The sequence below is a fragment of the Macaca mulatta genome, chromosome 5 (genome assembly GCF_049350105.2).
Source record: "Macaca mulatta isolate MMU2019108-1 chromosome 5, T2T-MMU8v2.0, whole genome shotgun sequence".
NCBI classification, from domain to species: domain Eukaryota; kingdom Metazoa; phylum Chordata; class Mammalia; order Primates; family Cercopithecidae; genus Macaca; species Macaca mulatta.
Window position 1 is genome coordinate 142,483,649 of NC_133410.1, and position 18,688 is coordinate 142,502,336.

Sequence of the window (18,688 nt, forward strand, 5' to 3'; positions counted from 1 at the left end):
TGCTGACTTTTAAAAGTGTATTAACTGGAATATAAATATTTATTTTTCTTCATGCATGAACCTTGAAAATTTGAGACAGGTTTTACTTGATTAAGAAAGTTTATTTTGCCAAGGTTGAGGATGTGTACCCTTGACAAAGCTCAGGAATCCCTGACAACATGTATCCAAGGTGGCCAGGGCTCAGCTTAGTTTTATACATTTTAGGGAGACATGAGACATCAATCAATATATGTAAGAAGTACATTGGTTCAGTCTGGAAAGGCAGGAAAACCTGAAGCAAAGGCAGGAAAACTGGAGGCAATCAGGGACGCTTCCTGGTCAGATAGGTGAGAGAGGAACGGCTGCATTCTTCTGAGTTTCTGATTGGCCTTTCCAAAGGAAACAATCATTTATGCATCTGTCTCAGTGAGCAGAGGGGTGACTTCAAATAGAACTGGAGGTAGGTTAGCCCTAAGCAGTTCCCAGCTTGACTTTTTCATTTAGCTTAGTGATTTGGGGGCCTCAAGATTTATTTTCCTTCACACATGTTAACAAATAAAGCTATGTGTCCACATAATTATGACCAAAAAAATCATGGTGACTAAAGAGCCATCATATATCTTTATATTTGAACATATTAGAGAGAAATATTGGTATTAAAACCATGACATAATTACTGCCACTTTGAGTAAGTGAGCCAGAGAGCCAAACAACATCTCAATATCCTCTTATTTTTAGATATCTTTAACTTTACTCTTAGTGACCTAAAGCCTTTGTCTGGACAGTCAATAAAAATGACAGTTAAATTTCACATTACTATTATATGGTTTCTTGACATTGTATGTTATAGTACTAATTAAGGTTGTTTTGTCATTCTTCTCCAGAGGCGTGTTATTTTATCATCAATGTGCAAAGAGCTCACAAAATGTTGTACAGTATATGAATGCTCAAATAGCAAATCCACAAAAGGTGCTATAAGACCAGGGGGATGTTGTTAGTGTTTCATAGGAATTACAATGGATCAGGTGCTTTAAAGTAATGCAAAAGCCATTTTCACCTAATACTAAATTAGAAGCCCAATAACACATTAAGTGTAGTCCTCACTAGTCTAAGAAGCCAGTGTCATGAGCACATCTAGTAGAATGGCAGATGGACACTGGGCATAACAAGCCGGGATCTCCACAGGGAGGGAGAGCGGGAATGGAGAGGAAGTAAAAGTAGTTCTTGACTAACAAAGAAAATACATGGCAGAAAATACAAGAAAGCACAGCCTTTGATAAAGATTGGATTCCTATACTTCATGCAAGGACAAAAATGGAACGTGAATATTTCCTATGAAGAACAAAGAAAGCTTTAATATTGGAAATGACAGCCCAGAGCAGACAAATGGAGAAATATATAAGAGCATGAAAATACTATGCAAAAATAAAAAAGAGAAATATAAACTGGCTAAAATAGAAACTATTTTCTTGGCTGTAGTGGTGTTGTAATGAGGAAAAATTGAAAATTTATATAACAAGAATCTCAAATAATTTGTTTCACATAAATCTGCTTCACTTGACTGACAGAAAATTGGAAATCATTCTCACCTTTTGGTGAGTGTTCAGTTATGTGCTGCAAATCCTGTCGACACCTAACCACTGTAGGGACTAGCCTTCATCGGCCATGGCAGATAGATGGATCTCCAGACCAGCTGTAACCTCTTTTATTTTGTTACAACTTCATATAAGATTCTGATGCCCAGAAAAAGCAAACTTGACAAAAAGCACTACTGTCTGTGAAATATTTACTTTTATATAAATATTTACAAGGAATTAGGTCAAATAAAAACTGTTTACAAGATTAATTTACACCAATGACACATCTGCCTCAATGACTGATACACATAAAGGGCAGTTTGTTTGAAATAACCTTTATGATATATGACTTAAAGAATATATTTCATTTAAGTTTGTTTCAGTCTACATTCTTTACTGGTTTAAATGCAGCATACAGAAAACAAAAAACAAGTATATCAACAACAGGAGAAGTTCCTTTAATATTTGTTAAAAATCTCTTTTTCTTTCTAACTCAAAACCCTGAGATTTAGTAAAAATCCTTAGGATTTTTTGTCTTGTCTATTCATAATAATCTCCCTGTCTATATAGCCTGACTCTCCAAATAATCTTCACTGTTGTTATTTCTCTAAAATAAAAACTAGACCGTGTTTTTGCTCTCTATCTCATGATTCCCTATGGAGTGAAGTTGTACAAGTGTCTTTGTGAGTTTTCTCAACTATTTTAGAGTCTTTTCTGTCAGAATGGTCACACCCCACCCCTTGGTCACCCGTAACTATTTAATATTTCCTAAATATGCCATATTCAATCATGTCTATACAATTTTGCATGTTTTTCCAATGTTCTCATTTTTCTCAAATGTATATTTCTAATTTTTCCCCTAAGAAACTGTTTTCTGTCCATCAAGCCAATTGCTATGTACAACTGTTACTTATTATTGTCATTATTGGTAACATATGTCTTCAGTCATTATATTAATCTAGGAAAGAAATGAGTTTAATTCATTTTTTATTTTCGTATACATAGTAAAACAGTCAATAAGGTCTGGTTGACTCTAACTTATGGACTAACTAAATTTTCATTGCCTGCTTTTCTAGAAGTTTTTTAACATTTTGATTGTGTTTAGAAATGCAAGGCATATGTATGATGGTAATCAATGTATTATCCCAAACACTCAAGCAAAGCAATGAACAAAAACACAGGCCTCTGAATGTCTATACACTAAGGGCAAAATTACTTTTGTTGGCTTGGTGTTATTTGTGAGTTCCTTTTTAAACTCCCTTACTTTGAAAATATATGAAGCTTCAAACATTTATTTCAAAGTCTTCTGGAAATAATGAATTGCTTTGCATTGGAAACAACATTAATTTGTTTATTTCATCAGCAGTGAGGCAGCTGTTTTAGGTTGGTGCTGTCACTATTGACTATATCAAATTTGAGTTGATTTTTAAATTGATCACTTACCCAGTTGCAAGCTAGCCTCATGTCTTAAATTTTTACTCAGATTTATTAAAGTTACTTAGTGCTTAAACAAAAAGGCATATTGCTCCCCATACTCTGTCAAATCCTTTTAATATTTTTTTTCTTTTGCATACTGATCAATTTGTTAATTCAGCACATTTTCTATGGGTAATTACAACACCACTCTTTTAACAATGGGAGAACCATAAGAATGAGGAATATTCCTCTAGAGTATACTGTTTAAAAAATAATCAGCCCCCAAAGAAAGTTATGCTTCTCCTCTATAAGCATATTTTTAAGACTGACATGTATAAATTTCTATGTTACAAAGTAGATGAATAAGCTTATATTATATTTTTCATGTGCTGTCCATAGTTGAACTTGGAATTTTTTACAAATCTAAGAGTTTGTATTTGCTGTAAACTAACATTTTAGCTTGTTTTACTTTTTGCTACCTTTTTCCTTGCCATTTTTCCACATTATAAAATATAGAAAAATAATAATAAGTAAACTCTATAATTTTAAAATTATATATAAAATAGCATATATATTATTCAAATTTAAATATAATTTACAATATTTTAAAATTACATATGCAAATAATTCTTCACAGAGAAAAATGTCTTCAGCCTTTCCATTTATAATATGTTTAATTGTAAAAGAACTTGTACATGGGGAAATATCCTATTTTATAAATAGCCTGGTATTTTTTTTTTTTCTTATTTGATATATTTCTTTTTAACCTAAAGTTCATCCCTTCAATTCCAAAAATTATCACCTCATACTTATAGGTAATTTTATATTATATGTATATATCATACTAAATGACACTCTATCTCTTACTCATTTGTCTGGATGATCATGACTTTCACTAAGACAGGAAATATAAAAGAAGGAGTAGCGCAGGAGTAGATTTAAAAATATATATATCAACTATTTCTGTTTACAAATGTAGATATTGACCTGCCTGTGACACAAATAAATGGATAGTTCTGAGAAAATTTATACATGTGTAAGTATCTCCATAGCTCAGGAATTTTCATGGGGTTGTTTTTTTGTTTTTGTTTTTTGTTTGTGTGTGTGTGTGTGTGTGTGTTTGTTTTTTTTGAAATAGATTGGAGCCTGTGTAAAAGCCTATCACAATGAGTCATTAGAAAGCATGAGACTAAGACACAGAGAAGAAAGGAATCATTGTCAAAGTGAGGTTCCTGAGAAGAAACCAAAGATGAAAATTACAACCTAGGGATAAAAAGTTTGTCTGACAAGAAAGAGAATGATGTTATATATTGCAATAAATAAAAATAACACATGTGCATGCACAAGTAAATGTCTTGCTCAGAGGTAGAATTTGAGGGGATTACTATGTTATTGCTCATCATTTATTTTAGAGTAAAGAATGAGTTATTTTCTCAAAGGGGAGTTTTAGGTGAATATGGGAGATGTTTTGAAATAATCATAGAAAGAAAAGGAAAGGAAGGAAGCAAGGAAGGAGAGAGGGAGGAAGGAAGGAAGTTGGGGGAGAAGGAGGGAAGAAAAAGCAAATAAAGAAAAGGAAGGAAGGGAAAATAAGGGCAGCATAGATGGATCTGGAACATCGTTCAGAGTCTGTTGAATTTAGTGGTCATAAATTTAAAAAAGAACCAATCTGCATAATAAAATATCCTCTAACAAAGTAGACTTGCATTCTATAAGTATTTTTAAGATTTTTTGTTTGTTTGTTTGATTATTTTTTTTTTTTGTGGGTGTGTAAGATAAGATCTAACTCGTCTTCCAGACTGAAGTGCAGTGGCTCCCTGTAACCTCGAATTCCTGTACTCAAGACTTCCAGCCTCAACCTCCTTAGTAACTGAGACTACAAGTGCACACCACCAAGTCCAGCTAATATTATTTTATTTTATTTTATTTTTCTTTTGTAGAGATGGAGTCTTGGAATCTTGCTATGTTACTCAGGCTGGTCTTGAATTACTGGCTTCATGTCATCCTCCCACCTTGGCCTCCTAAAGCAATGGGATTACAGGTATGAGCCACTGCCCTTGACCTAGATAGGTATGTTGTATGGACAATGTGATAAGGTAATTGAGTTCATCACATTTAAAATGATAGTCTATGAGCTAGATATTGATTATTAAAAATATAGAGAGAACAGAGAGATTTAGAAAATAAAGTAGATATGCCACAGTAGCTAAAGAGAGGTTAATTATTTTTTTGGTATGAGGATATGTATATACACTTGAATCCAGAATGCTACAGTAAATATATCTCCTGATTTATATGGTTCAACTATGTAAAACTAATATGCCAAGTTTGAAATACCTGAAATAAATTTACCTACTCCTCTTGGAGTAAGAGTAATTTATACTTGCCTACCTTTGTGGATGTGTGGAAGTAAGAGCAAGTAACAGTCACATATAGCTTTTGCTATTGAAAATGGAAAGTAAATGCATAAGCACATAGCTTCAGAATTGATGGCTGCATATATTTTCTGATTGAATGTTTTATGTTTAATTCTTACTTCATTTAATGACTTTAGTGACAGCTTTAAGGCATCAACCACACATCGTAACTTATTTTGTTAATAAGATATACAATGGCATTAAACTTGATTAGAACTTTCCATCTTGAAAGTAATAGTGTTATTGCATGCAGCCACTGTATGATAGCAGTTGTTTCACATGTGTGCATGCATGTGCACATGTGCATATATAATTAAATTCCCCTTCATTGCTTTATTACAGGTTACTATCTTACTGTGAGGATTTAGGAAAGATATATTTTCAAAGTTGGTATTTGAAACTTCTATGAAACATAGTTGTCTAAAATAATGTTTACTTTATCTATCTCTCTTGAAACTCATAAAAAAGACACAAAAAGTCTAAAAGAAAAACATCCCTAAAACATATAAACAGCTAAAGAGACTTTAAGCTCCAGAGATATTTGCCAAATCCTGAGATAGTTACAATAAAATATAAAAAGATGAGCGAAAACAAAACAAAGTACACAAAAATGAAAATAATGTAAAAACAACAAGATGCACATATTTTTAGAAATCATCATTAGTCATAGAAAGTCCATCTTCAATTCCACTGATTAGAATGGTGTGTCTTATGATTCTGGTCAGATTATAAAATATGACATGATAGAGAAAAGAAGACAAAGCAAAAACAAACACCATGCTTAAACGTGGTTTCTGTCATCCTAGCATGCCAGCCAAAAATTTAAATTTAAAAAAAAAAAAAAAAAGCCACACAGAGACATCCAGGAAAAACAAAGCAATCTGGTGCTTTCCTGTGAGCAGCACCAACTTTCGAAATGCCCTCTTGCTAAGCTAAGGTGATAACACATGGAATGGGAAAGCATTTCAAACAGCAAATAGAAATCTTTTCTGGGCACTTCTTTTCCTCTTTAACAGTCTTTAAAAAATCTTTTCTGGAAATTGCTGACTGTATTTACATACAAGTAATATTCTCCAAGATATAATTATACAGAGTGGACAAAAGTTAAAGAACTTATATAATGAAAGAATTTTTAAAGAAACTAATAATTTCAATAACTCAAAAAAATTATGAATAGCATAGTATTATTAAGCAAAACAGTACAGAAAATAGCAGTGGCTTAATGATGAAGCTTGTTTTTAAAGAAAAAATATACAAGTTGACAGAGTTTAGTAAAGAAATAAAAGAGAATAATAAAAAAGAGTATTAGTATGCATGTTAGCATAACATTGAAAGCCAAAAGAAACCAAGTTAATATTTAAAATGTCTATTGAAAACCATACTAAATATTGGAGAAAGACCAGAAGATATGAATAAAAATAAAAACAAAATTGTAGAACTAGAATGCAAACAAAGGAGTTCCAGCATGCACAAAATTAATAGTTCTAAGAGAGAGAGAGAAAAAAAATAAAATGATAAACAATCAGAGAAGGGAAGTTTTGTAAAAAAGATGCAAACATTACAATACAAAAAGCCTATCTTCAGCCCAAGTTTCTATCACTGATGGAGGGAGGGAACAAAAGTGTTATTAGCTTAATCCCATATTTCTCCATAGCAACACTAAATACCAGAATTCAGAGAAGCAATATCTATAATGTTATGAGAAAATAAATAATACTGTTTTATGAATTTTAGCTCAATCTAATTTCTGCTTCAATATAAAGAGAGTATGCAAGATTAAAGGGATTCAGTTTAGAAATATTAATCTAGGGTTTTTACATGTAGGCATAATTGAAATTTTCCTCAAATTTTCTTTGAGCATGAGAAATATTTTTGATAATTAAAACTTATAGTCTGTGGGAATGTAAGTAAAAACAGCTTATACACAGCAGAGAAAACAATCATGAAAATGGAAACGCAGCCTATCGATTGGAAGAAAATATTTGCAAACTATATCTCTGATAAGGGGTTAACATCCAAAATATGCTCATAACTCATATAACTCAATAGCACAAATATAATAACCCAAACTAAAAAATGGCCAAAGGAACTGAAAAGACATTTTTGCAAAGAAGATATACAAATGACCAACAGATATATGAAAACCTGCTCAACAGCACTAATCATCAGAGAAATGCAAATTAAAATCACAATGAGATACCACCTCACAACTATTAAAATGGCTACTATGAAAGAAACAAAAGATAATAAGTGTTGGTGATAGTGTGGAGGAAAGGGGACACTTGGACACTGTTGAAATTGTAAGTAAGTTCAGTCATTACAAAAAACAGTATGGAGGTTCCTCAAGAAGTTATAAATGGAGCTGCCATATAACCCAACAATGCCTCTGCTGGGTATACAGCCAAAGGAAATTAAATCAGCACTTCATAGAGATATTTGCACTAGCATGTTCACTGCAATATTATTCACAGTAGCCAGTGATAACAGCAAAATAATCAATATTTTATGGAAACCTAATTGGTCATCAATGGATGCATGGATAAAGAAATAGTGAATTTGATAAACAATGCAATATTAGCCTTATAAAAAAAGAAATACTATTGTTTGCAAAACCTGAAAGAACCTTTAGACATTATTCTAAGTGAAATAAGTCAGACACAGAAAGAAAAATACTGGATGATCTCACTTGTATGTGACATCTAAAAAAAGTTCAAATACATAGAAACAGCAGAATGATAGTTTCTAGGGGCAGGGAGAAGCATGATAAGGAGAAATGTAGGTCAAAAAAAACAAACTTAGAGTTAGTAGGATGAGTAAGTCTAGAGAGCCAATGTACTGCAGAAGGACTACAGTTAATAGTCTTTAGTTGCTTGTGAAAATATTGCCTGAGAAATAGATTTTAGGTACTCTTACCACTTACAAAGAAAAAAGCAGTAGCTACAAAAGACGATGGATATGTTAATTTGCTTTCCTGTAGTAATTATCTTACAATACATACGTATATATAAACATCATGTGCTATACTTGAAATATACACAATACTTTTATAATGAAGACATGTATAAAAAAATAACAGATTGGATAGTTTTTTCCTCAATATTCAAAAATACACCAATAACCTAAACCACAGACTCTCACTTCTGAATATAAATCATAGAGAAACTTGTGTGAGGGAATTATTATCCATGTTTAAAAATATTTATTGCATAATTTCTAACGGAGAAGAATATTAAAATGCCCAGGGGTCAATAAGACAAAGCAAATAAAATGGATAAATTTTTAAAATAAAATGTTATATATATTTTAAATAATAAAATTTAAACTACCACTATCAACATAGATACATTTCCAAAACATATAAATGGAAAAAAATGTGGCAGTATATTAACATTAATTGGAAATAAAAATATTATTTAACAATTTAATAAGTGACAAAATTGAACCGTTTAGGACAGAGTAAATTGTATTGTACATAATTATAACATTCTGCATAGTGTAGTACTTTTAAGTATTATTAAAATTTTTATTATATTATGGAAATATACATATTACCATAAGCCCTCCTGTTTATATGTCAATATGTATGTCTATATTTATTGTACGTAAGACACTAAATTGACCAAACATATAATTGCAGTTTTTTAAATGATCTAGTAGTGCTAGAAAAATAATCAATACTTTACAGATTTTTAAATATTTTATGGTGTTGTGTTGCTTCCAAGTAAATCTAAATATATCTATAACAATTAAAATAACACATTAGAATAAAAGTGTAGGAATTCAGTGTACTGTGACATACAGAAGAAAATATCAAAATAATCTATACAAGTAATAACTGCAAATATTAATCAGGAAGGTTTTTAATTGAAGTTGATAATTAATATTGATATAGTAATGTTCAAATAAAAATATTCATGTGTTTCTTGAGTTTCATTAATCATATGGTAAATCATAAGAATGATATAATTGCTTTTAAGTTAGAGATTACATCTGTATTTGCTTTTTCAACTTCATTTGGTTTGTGCTAAATATGTATTGCTGTTAGCTGATTGGAATTAATATTAGTCCATTAATGCTCATAAATAAATACAAGAAAATATTGAAATTTATATATTTTAAGTACTTTTTAGAAGATAATTTTGAATGAAGAAGAAATATTTGGCAATTAGATCTGATTTAATGACATTTAGGATGAACTCATACTAAACAACCCGTATCTTATGTTACTATAATTCGTGAAAAAATATAGCTATAATTTTGAAAACTAAACTTGATTTTATTGTTAATAAAAGGGAATTCACTCTTAATTATAAAAGCTCAACAAAAGAAATGTTTTTCATTGACATGTCTACATAAATTACTACTTGTTTCAACTTTATATGTAATCTGATTTCAAGTCTATAAACCTGTCCTACAACACAAATGCACATGTGTATGCAAGCAAATATAAGCTTAATTTAAAAACTGTTCATTGTGAATATGTTAATTTAATATTTTTAAAAATACATAAATATAAAGCTCAGATATGAAAATACTAAGATATGGGCTGATATACAGTGAAAAAACAACCAGAAAAAGTTAACCCTAAAATTGAATAACTGAAATTTAAATGCAACTCAAAATCATATGTTGCCTGATTTCTCAGATTTTTTGAAATCTTTCAAATTTTTATGTCTTTCGAAAACTTACTAAAATATCCATAAATAGAGTGTCTTTCTATTTCTTCTCTAGTGTTCTTATGAGTACTGAGATTTTCTTCTATGAGATAATCAATGGAGTTTGGAATCTGTGTTCAGAAAATGTACTTAGCATTATAGTTTTGCCTTAATTAACATTGACTTTAAACAGAGTAAGTATCATTATTAGGGTGAAAATCTAGATAATAATTTATAACACAATAAATGTTTTATGCCCTATGGAATAAACAAAACTTCAACCTTCTAGAAGCTTTGAAACACCAAATAAGCTTTGAATATCAAATAAGCTTTGAATACCAAATAAGCATCATTATTAGTGTGAAAATCTAGATGAGAATTTATAACACAGTAAATGTTTTATACCCTATGGAATAAACAAAACTTCAACCTTCTAGAAACTTTAAAATACCAAATAAGAGTAATAGAGATCATTGACAATTCTTTTATCACACAAAAATAGATAACATTGACATATAAGCAATATACTTGAAATGTACTATGATGGACTATCAAATCAGAGTTTTCAGAGAGATATATATCTTCCTTATTCTTTCATTTTCTCTGTACAGTCTAATCAATCAAACACAATCCTTAAGCCTTATATTCTACCTAAAGACTTTCCTGATAACTTTCATTATTTTTTCTCTTCTCTGTTTATGATTTTATTTTTCAAAATTTTGGGGTACATATTTATGTGCACGAGATAAACAGCATTTAATAAAGTTCCTCAGAAATAATAACAGTGAAGAGGAACATGTTACATTAGGATGCTTTCAGATACAAATAGCAATACTCTTTTGAAAATATTTTTTAAATAGGTAAATTTTACTAGTTCATACAAGAAAGAGAGTCCTAATGGAGGGTAGCTCCAGAGTTCTTTAATGCAAAGATTTGCTCAAGGGTCAACATGTGTTTGTTATGCTCTTTGCCTGTGTTGGTTCATTAGACTGGCTCTCCTCATAACTTCTAAACAAACTGCAAGAGTTTTCGATGTTCTTGTTTAAATCTTTTTAAGTCTTTCTTTTCACCGTCAAGAGCTTTTCCTCTAGTACCCATCATCTCAGGGAAATTGTTTATTTGGGGTAATCAGTATTCACCCCTGGAAATTTAACACCAATCAGAGTGACTCTGAGGTAAAGCTTAAAATAGCTCCTTGGAATATAAATACACTTTACCGCTCACTTTTATCTTTTACTTTGTTTTTCATTTCAAAGTTGAGAGTAATTTTTGTCAAAGAAGGAAGTGACTTTGACAAATACATACCTAATTTAACTGCTGAAGTATATGGAGTTAACCTTGCTCAAGGAGACTAATTTGTTTGCAATAAGAGATTTAAGTCTTTCAGAGTCCTGATGTCTAAACATCAGCATCAATAAATAAACAGTCAATTATTAATAATATATTGGCTACTGCCAATGTAAGTAGCTTAGAGTTTTTAGCCTCTTATATCTCAAAACAAGCCTTGTTCCTTTCTAACATTATTATTTATTTATTTATTTATTTATTTATTTATTTATTTATTGAGATGGAATCTCGCTCTGTGGCCCAGGCTGGAGTGCAGTGGTGTGATCAGGGCTCACTGCAAGCTCCGCCTCTTGGGTTCATGCCATTCTCCTGCCTCAGCCTCCCAAGTAGCTGGGACTACAGGTGCCCTCCACCATGCCCGGCTAATTTTTGTGTTTTTAGTAGAGACGGTGTTTCACCGTGTTAGCCAGGATGGTCTCGATCTCCTGACCTCGTGATCAGCCCTCCTCAGCCTCCCAAAGTGCTGGGATTACAGGTGAGAGCCACCGCGCCCGACCTCTAACATTATTCTTAAATCCACTGGACACAGTACTCTTAAACCGTTCCAGGAAATATCAATGTCACGAAAGTTGCACTTTTTTCCCCCAAGATCTCTATTCACTGCTATTCATTTCAAAACTCCTAGTTTTTGATGATCACTGATCTCAGTTGAAAGTTAAACTTAAAAATTCTCTAAAAGATGTCTCTGACTGGTCATTCATATTTTAATGGATATTAAATATAATGACTTTTAATTGGTGACATGGGAGGATGAGATATCTGTAGAAGGGATCCCTTCAATGCTTACTAATAGCTGTTTTAAGAGCTAGAGCAAGATTATTTGAGTTCTGTTGGAAATGTATGTTACATCAATCCCAGATTCTTCAGATTCTAGTTGACAAAGACAAAAAACTATTTTCAACAAAATTTAGATAAAATTTACTTTCACATTTGTTTTAAAAAGTTAAGTTGTGTGTGTGTGTGTGTGTGTATATGCACTTAATATATAAAATCCAGGAATCATAATTAAATACAAATGAAACAACAGAGATAGGACTAACAATTATTAAAATTTGCTTTTTATTATTGACATTGCATGTGGAAATGATGGCATCCATATTCTGGATAGGTAGGGAAATATATGAAAAATATCAGGAAGAATATGATCACTTTCAGAGGGTCCATTCTCTTGATTAGATGTCTGTTTTACTCCTTGACATGCTCACACTAGCAGGTTGTTATCACCTTTGTTCTTAATTTTGGCTCTCAGTCAATGATGCAGCATTTATATCACTTTAGATAGATTTTATAGCTCATTTCCTTTTTGGCTATGACTTTTGACAAGCCAGAGACATGTTAATAGAGGGGGAAAAACCTGTAATTAATCTTAATTGTAGAAATAATATTTAAATATTTCCTGTTTTAACCTCAAGCTCTTAAGATTTACTTTCTTATTTACAGGCCCAAGTTATAGTAAAATTCATGTTAACAAGAACCAGAAAAACACTTGCCCTCCCATACTCCTCAGCAGTTACCTTAAATCCTTGATTACTCCACCTAGGAAGAAATACACAGAATTTTAAGTGACTTCCACTGAGGCTCTTTTACCCTTGTTGTTACATTAAAAGTAATTCCTTACCCAATAGGCCACATTAAAACAAAATATCATCCCCTGAAGAATGTTTAGAGTATTATTTTGCATTTAATTCCTTATGTGATCATTTGGAATCTCAGTGAAGATTTGTGAACTCTTTGAAGTCAGGCTTCATATAATTTTAAAATTGTGGTATTTGCTTTAGCATCCTCTCTAACATTAAATAAGCATACTTTAAATCTCATTACATTTTTCTTTCAATAATTGAAATGATAATAACAAGGATTATTTTGTGATGGCAAGAGATCATATACTCTGCCAATTGCCATTTAAATGAGAACTGGCATACACACAATTTTCAATATATGTGTAATATAATATTCCTTACAATAGGAAGAAAAGCCTTTAAGTTCTTTATCCTATTATGAGTGAATGTTTCCAGCATTAGCATTTAGCCTACACCTATCTGTGGATATTTTAAGGTAATTGATTAGAAGATGACATATATCAATACATCCTTTATCAATAGTGTAACAATTTTGTGAAACTCAGTGCAAAAATACAGATTAAATGATCCAGTACTTTTGCAATTGAGACTCTGCATAAAATATTCTTGAATTATTTTTAGGAATTATTCATGCAAAGTATTTTCATCAGTAGACATTTCGTTGACTGGCCAATACTAGCATTATGTTTAAAGAGTTTCTAAATGAAATTAGACTGTCCATTCAGATACTGGCTTAACAGGGAACAGGTCTAGGCAATCATTTGGCTTGGACATTATACAAAACTAATTGGATTACTGTTCAATACCATGTCTCAGGAAATCGCTATGTACATAAGGCGTGGATATTCACCACAGCAGAATTAAGAAAGGTACAAAAAAATAAAAAATAAAAAAGCAATAGCCCCTGATATTCAGTAGATAGGCTGGCACTTGTATTTTAGCCATGCTATTTTCCTATTTCATATAAACTATCTCACACAGCCTCAGCCTCAGGCAACTTTGCTCTGACACAAGGATAAAATGAGACAAATAGGGGCCATTGCATATTTTCATGTAACCATGTAAACAAGATTATGATAACCCCTCCAAAATTAAAAGTACCCCCATCGTTGGCAAAATGAATGACTGCTCTTTATTTTTTTATTTTTATCTTTTCTTGTTTTCAGACGGAGTTTCACTCTTGTTGCCCGGGCTGGAGTGCAATGGCATGATCTAGGCTCACCACAACCTCTGCCTCTTGAGTTCAAGCGATTCTCCTGCCTCAGCCTCCCAAGTAGCTGGGATTACAGGCATGCCCCCAGCTAATTTTTATGATTTATTAAAGATGGGATTTCTCCATGTTGATCAGGTTGGTCTCGAACTCCCGAACTCAGGTGATCTGCCCCTCTAGGCCTCCCAAAGTGCTGGGATTACAGGTGTGAACCACTGCGCCCGGCCCCAACTGCTATTTCTTAACTAATTACAACTTAATTCTTGTTCTACTCTCCCATTTCTGAGGATAAGATTTATTGTGATGGCCTATCACAGAATTGTCCCCTTTCTGAGATCATCCAATCTAAAGTAAACCCTTGCTTTTCTAGACTCTTCCGAAACTTACACAACAGCCCCTAAATCCTATAATAACTTCTTTCTAACACTTTCTTTCTTAGACACCTCATGGTTCATCACAGTATGTGTTCTCTGTCACTACAAGGCGTGACAAACCCAATTTATTTAACTACTGCTATGTTTCTGTTGGTCAGATATTTCTCATGGGTGAGAATGATAGGCTCAATAACATCCCCACTGCCCCCTGCCACCAGCCCATGTCAAATTTTGGAAATTATGATTGTGTTACCTTACCCTTTAAAAGGGATTTAAAAGATATAACTAAGGTTATGGACTTTCAAATAAGAATATCCTGGATTATCTAAGTGACCCCAGTCTAATCATATGAGCCTTTTAAAACTGAGCACTTTCTCTGGCTGGAGTCAAAAGAGGTGTAGCAAAAGAAGTCACAGTGATTACAAGTATGAAAGAGATGTGACCTGCTGGACATGGGCCATAGACAAAGCATGAGAAGGAATATGGCAGCTTGTAAGGGCAAAGGTTGGACTCTACCTAACCACTGGCGTTAAAATGGGGTCCTACAAGCACAAGGAGAAGCTGAATTCAGCCAGCAACCTAAATGAACTTGGCTGTGGAACCAGAACCTCCTAAAAGTGACACTGCTTTGTTGACATTTTGATTCCAGCTGTATGATACTCTAAGCAGAGTACACAGTTGTGCCGTGCTCTACATGGATGTTTCACATATACAATTATGAGATAATAAATGGGTGCTACATCCAGCTACTAAATTTGTAGTAATTTTTTTTATCCAGCAAGAGAAAGCTACACATTCTGTTTAAAGTCTGAGAAAAATACTTTGTTCTGCACCCTTTTGGTAATAATGCTATTATCAGAAAAAAGTTGATTCTTAATCTCAACATCTATGTTTCGTTCATATGGATGTTCGTTTTCTCTAGAATCTAAAATTCACGGGCTGGGCGCGGTGGCTCAAGCCTGTAATCCCAGCACTTTGGGAGGCCGAGACGGGCGGATCACGAGTTCAGGAGATCGAGACCATCCTGGCTAACACGGTGAAACCCCCGTCTCTACTAAAATACAAAAAAAAAAAAAAAAAAAAAAAAAATTAGCCAGGCGAGGTGGCGGGCACCTGTACTCCCAGCTACTCGGGAGGCTGAGGCAGGAGAATGGCGTGAACCCGGGAGGCGGGGCTTGCAGTGAGCTGAGATCCGGCCACTGCACTCCAGCCTGGGCAACAGAGCCAGACTCTGTCTCAAAAAAAAAAATAAATAAATAAATAAAAAATAAAAAAAATAAATAAAATAAAATTCACTTTTATATATGTTTTAAGTTTACAGTATATTTTTACCTAGAGGATGGAAAATAAAGAGAGGCATATGAGACCTGCCTTAAAGGAGTATCTAGGCAACAAGAAAGTATAGTAAAAGAACATGCAAAAGAATATTCAAGTATAGATTATATAAGGTGTGAATGCAAATGTAAATTTTGCTACACTAAAGCTGTTGGGCTCAAGAAAGAAAAAAGTCTGAGAATTGCTGTAATAAGTTGATGAGGGGATGAAAGAATTCTGAGAAAGGTGTAAGGCATTTGAACATGATGAGAACAAGCAAGTAGATATAAAATACTAAATCTTGGTGGCTAGAAAGTTATCAAATCTTTAAAGGGAGAAATAATTTTGAAACATAACTCTTAAACAAGATGCATATAATTACGAGTATCAACAGAAATATGTGTATATGTTATACATTTCTGTACTTATATATTTAGTTTAAAATGTATAAAAATCTATATAGTTTCATGATGGAATTATTTAGATTTTTGATAGCTGGTTTATATTTTTTGAAATTATCCAAACAGAGAAATATATTTTGTATACAAGAAATATTTACAACTGTGGAGACTTAAGCAAGCATTTGGAAAAGACAGTAGTTGTATCTAATCAGATATAGCTTCTTGTTTTTTAGGGAATTTTACAACTACTTCAAAAATAAAGAATGTTTCTAATTTAATTTTGCAAGATTTAAATCTGATCATTTACTTAAGAAGGGATTGTGAATTTAGTTTGTTTTCAGGCATGCTATGTATAATATAATAAATAAAACAAACTTTAGTTTTAATTAATTATATTAGAATTTGCTTACTTTCTAATAGATGTAGAAAATGCAGTCCCCGCATTTAATATCTCCAAATTATTTTGAAAAATTGCTAAAGTGAGTTAATTCAGTTTATAATATTTCAAATTTTTAAAGGGTTTATTCAGCTGCATATATAACAAACCACTGACTAGAGTGGCTTAATCAAAAGTGGATTTTTCTTTTTTTCACTTACCACATTTGAAGGTAGGTGACCCAAGGTTGGGACATGTCTTAATGTCCCATTCATCTTCTGTCTTTCAACTACTATAGTTTTAATAGATGTATCACAACTGTGAAATGTACACAAAGACATTTCAACTATTTCATCTTTTTTTTTTTTTTTTCTATATGCCACTTAGGAAAAAGAAAAAAAGCAACAAGCCAGAAGTTGTGAAAAGCAAAATATTCTCAGAAATCTTAAACTTTTGTTTAGTGGGCCAGAATTGTTTCACTTGGATAACCCTAGTTATCCAAGAAAGTTTGGGAAATATATCTGATAACCTGGGCATACAGCCAGCTTGGGGGAAAAGAAGGAGCTTTAGTTGGTATGGAAAAACTGAAAGATGAATTTGGGATTGCATGAGCTATGCATAATGAAGCTTAATAACCTCCAAAAAAGACATATTCATGTCCCCATCTTTAATGTCTAATGTCATACCACAATTATGCATAATTTTATGCATAGCTACTAATTATAATGTCATAAGGCAGATGTGCAAATCCTTTCTTCTTTGATGTTGTCTAAGAAGTATAACATTTTATCAGTGCTTATGATCAGCTCCGTATTTTTCATCCACTCCTTAAGAAATATTTTTGAACGCATAATTTGTATCTTGGAGCTCAAGTTTCAGATACAAGCAGGTTAATATCTGGTTAGTAGATAGTTATTGGGTAACCCTTTAAAATACAATTTTTTAAATATATTAGGATGGGAATGTGTCCACACATCTGTGGGCACAGAGAAGAATATAAGGAAAAATGTAGAAATGCTCCTGGTGAAACAAGTGAAGACATTATTTTTTTTTCCCAGCCATGTGGTATAGCTAATGTAAAAGTTTCGAATCAAAAATAAACTGCAAATTGTTTGGTATTTCTGGACAACGGGACTTGTGAGGAGGAATTTTCAGCTAAATTATACATAATAGTTATGTTAAATGTGAGTTGCTTTTAGGTGTTTGGATTTGTGGGAATGGAAAAGAGCAGATGTCTGACTGAAAAATCAGCATGGGTTGTTGATGCCATGGGGGCGAACTTATTGACAGGAGATTATATGTACAAAGAAAAGACAAGAAGAAATTAAAACGATGAAGAATAGTCATTGAAGGGACCTGGGAATGAGTCAGTTTGATAATAAGAGCAACAACCTAGACAATTAACATTTATTGATTGTTTATTTTGGTGCCAATCTTTGTGTTAAGCACATTACAGCTACTAATAATTACAATGATTTTTGTAAACATGTATTTTTTCAACTTTTAGTTTAGGTTTAGGGGTACATATACAGGATTTTTATATAGGTAGATTACATGACACAGGGGTTTGATGTACAGATTATTTTGCCACCCAAGTAATAGGCCTAGTACCCAATAGGGAGGTTTTTTGATCTTCACCCTCCTCCCAAACTTCATCCTGAAGTAGGCCCCTATTGTTCTCTATTTTGTGTCCGTAGGTACTCAGTGTTTACCTCCTACTTATACATGAAAACGTGGGGTATTTGGTTTTCTATTCCTGTGTTAGTTTGCTTAGAATAATGTCCTCTAGCTCCATTCATGTTGCTGAAAAGAACATGATCTTATTCTTTTTTATGTCTGCATGTTATTCCATGATGTATATGTACCACGCTTTTAAAAATCTGGTCAGTCTTTTGATGGGCATTTAGGCTGTTTTCATGTCTCTGCTATTGTGAATAGTGCTGCAGAGAACGTATGTGTGCATGTGTTTTTATGCATGTGTCTTTATTGTAGAACGATGTATATTACTTTGGGTATATATCAGAGAGTAGGACTGGTCAGTT

At 32.5% G+C, this 18,688-nt stretch overlaps 1 long non-coding RNA gene across 1 annotated transcript in view; it reads left to right on the forward strand.

Annotated features, from left to right (window-relative positions):
* LOC144341001 (uncharacterized) overlaps positions 1-18,376 on the forward strand; it is a 70,285-nt gene extending 51,909 nt beyond the window's left edge. The window contains exons 3-4 of the long non-coding RNA XR_013417562.1: positions 4,913-5,013; positions 14,138-18,376. This is a non-coding gene — a long non-coding RNA (uncharacterized LOC144341001). The remainder of the gene's footprint in view (positions 1-4,912; positions 5,014-14,137) is intronic.
* The last annotated feature ends 312 nt before the right edge of the window (positions 18,377-18,688 follow it).